The sequence below is a fragment of the Populus euphratica genome, unplaced genomic scaffold (assembly GCF_000495115.2).
Source record: "Populus euphratica unplaced genomic scaffold, PopEup_1.0 scaffold156.1, whole genome shotgun sequence".
In the NCBI taxonomy this organism is placed as follows: domain Eukaryota; kingdom Viridiplantae; phylum Streptophyta; class Magnoliopsida; order Malpighiales; family Salicaceae; genus Populus; species Populus euphratica.
Genome location: NW_011499931.1, coordinates 315,844 through 318,424, shown reverse-complemented (window position 1 = coordinate 318,424; position 2,581 = coordinate 315,844). Strand labels below are relative to the sequence as shown.

Here is a 2,581-nt window from a genome sequence, read left to right as displayed (position 1 = left end):
GTTACTTTTGCTCGAACAAATGGAATTGGTAGGAATCATATTATTTGTACCTTGACTAATAATGTGTGTTTCTTGCATGTTTTGTGAACTTTGGATTATTTAGTTTGAAAATCAATTTGCAAGTTGAGTTGGTGAAGAGTAAAAATATAACCAAGATATGAAATTAGTGGATGATATAGTGGCAATAAGCTATCTAACCTAATCATAAAATGAACCTAAAGATTGAGAATATTGGGTTGTGTATTAAATATTGCTACATGATGGATGGATATCTTCTGCAATGACAAGGTGATGAAGCTAGAAAGCTTTTTGATGTGATGTTGAGTGAGTGTGGTAAACCTTGCATCAGTGTTTAGGGGGCATGCTTCAGATTTGATGACTTACTCGACTTACTCTACAATTTCTTTATCATCTTTCTTGACGTTGTAAACACTTATTCTTGGAAGTCGAAGCAGATAGTAGTTTGTTGCTGAATTTACGTACGCCTAAGAAATTGTAGCTCATTTTGTGTTTCTCCCTAAATAATTGGAATATATCTCTTCACTAGTGAATATCCCAAAGTTTATTGTCTAAATAAAAATGACAATTTGAGATCATTCTTTCTTTACCCAAAACAGGACTTCTTTAGCAAGAAATGCATAGCTTTCACATGACCAACTAGCCCCATCTCATTGTTAGCATAATTACTTCAATGAGTATTTGGGTCTCTACATCATCTGGTCAATCTTTTTTTTTTTTTAGATTAACGTGGGTGTCCGGGCCAGTTTGCACGCACCACGACTAATCCCACGGGCCCTGAAGTTAACGACCATGTAAGCCTCCAGTGGCCATCATATAAGCAACCAAGGACTCAAACTTGAGACCACAGAAAGAGCAAACTTCTTAATCCCAAAGCTTTACCACTTGGCCACCACCTAAATGGTTATCATCTGGTCAATCTTGATGATATAGGTGGTATCATTTATCTTAATTCCAAAATAAGGAGTGTCCCCTTTTGTTCTCAGCTTCTTGTGCATTGTGACAGCATATTTAAGAAAGTTCCTGGAAATTGGATGGAAAAAAAAAAAGAAGTATTAGCAACAGCTGTTTATTGGAATCTGTTAGCACAATTCATTTTCTGATCGTTGGGCTATTGTTGAAGTGCCGTGTTCAAATGTTCATATGAGTTAGTCTTTGTAAATTGCAGTAGTTATCTTCACAACCTACAGTTACTTCTCTCATCCCATTACATAAATAGTGTCTAAACAAACGATAGTGATAGTGTGTAAACCCTGCTATTAGAAACAACAAAACTATAGAAATCAGCACCCTCTTATTAACAACATGTTCATTTTATTTCCGTAGAGATGGCAACACAGGTGGATGAATCTAATGTCAAACTTAATCCAAGAGTGGTGGGGAATGCCTTTGCAAAGCAATACTACAATACCTTATCCAAGTCTCCAGAGCTGCTTCATAACTTCTACAATGATTCAAGCCTGATCGGCAGGCCAGGCTTCGATGGTTCAGTGTCTTCTGCTTCAACTTTAGAAGTAAGTTTTGTGTTACGAAAATTTATAGTTTACCCATCTAGCTTGTTTGTTGACTTTAATAACTCCTCGGCATGCGATAACAGTATTCATGTAAACTCAGTCACACTGAAGCCATTCTTTTTGCTTTGATTGTTTTCCATTAATCCCTCGATACTCATTTTGTTCTCTTAAATTGTTCTCAAGCTCTCCAATCAACCTCGCAGTGCCACCGATGCTATTTTCAGGTCCTCTCTCTATGTTTTTTTTTTTTTGTTATGAGTTTGTTTTCAGGTTAGGAAATTAGAGAAAAGAAAGAGGATTCAATTTGACTTCCGATCTTGAAATATCTTCAATGAATATAAATTTCTAGGAGCTAATTGAAGTAATTACCTCCTCTTCTTTTTTTGAAATTCTAGCTGAAACTGAAGTGATTTATGTATTGCAATGCAGGAGTGACATGGTTAAAAAACAGAGAGTCTCTACCGATTGCTTCAGGCACTTATCCAGTTAAGGAACAACTTGCCCAAGAGGTTAAAAGCCATGACGTCTTAATCATCGTTGGTGAAACTGGAAGTGGAAAAACAACTTGTAAGTTCTTTAATTTTGCAGTACTATTATTTGTTGATGTGAGTCTAAATCTCTTATCAATTGAATTTATTTATTTTTGTTTTGTAGAGTTGCCTCAGTTTCTATTTAATGCTGGGTTCTGTCCCAATGGAAAATTTTTGGGATAACACAATCTAGGTGTATGGCGGCTGTCACGGTTGCTAAAAGAGTTGCATAGGAATGTGGTGTTGAGTTGGGTCTAAAGGTTGGATATTCCATTAGATTTGATGATAAGACTTCCAGCTCAACAAGGATCAAGCACATGACCGATGGATTGTTGCTGAGGTAACCAATAAGTCTGCTCAGTTTTAGATCCTTTGTTGTTAAAAATGCTGTATTGTTTCATTTTTATGGAGCTTTCTAATAAAGTCTTGTACTCTTTGATAGTTTGTGTAGATATTGTAAGGGTTAGGTTAAAGGTGGTGCATGCTGTGTGCTATTGATTGCTGATACTGGTTCATTTT

The 2,581-nt window shown here is 36.1% G+C and overlaps 1 pseudogene; it reads left to right on the top strand.

Annotated features, from left to right (window-relative positions):
* Positions 1-6: 6 nt before the first annotated feature.
* LOC105136081 (ATP-dependent RNA helicase dhx8-like) overlaps positions 7-2,581 on the top strand; it is a 5,740-nt pseudogene continuing 3,165 nt past the window's right edge.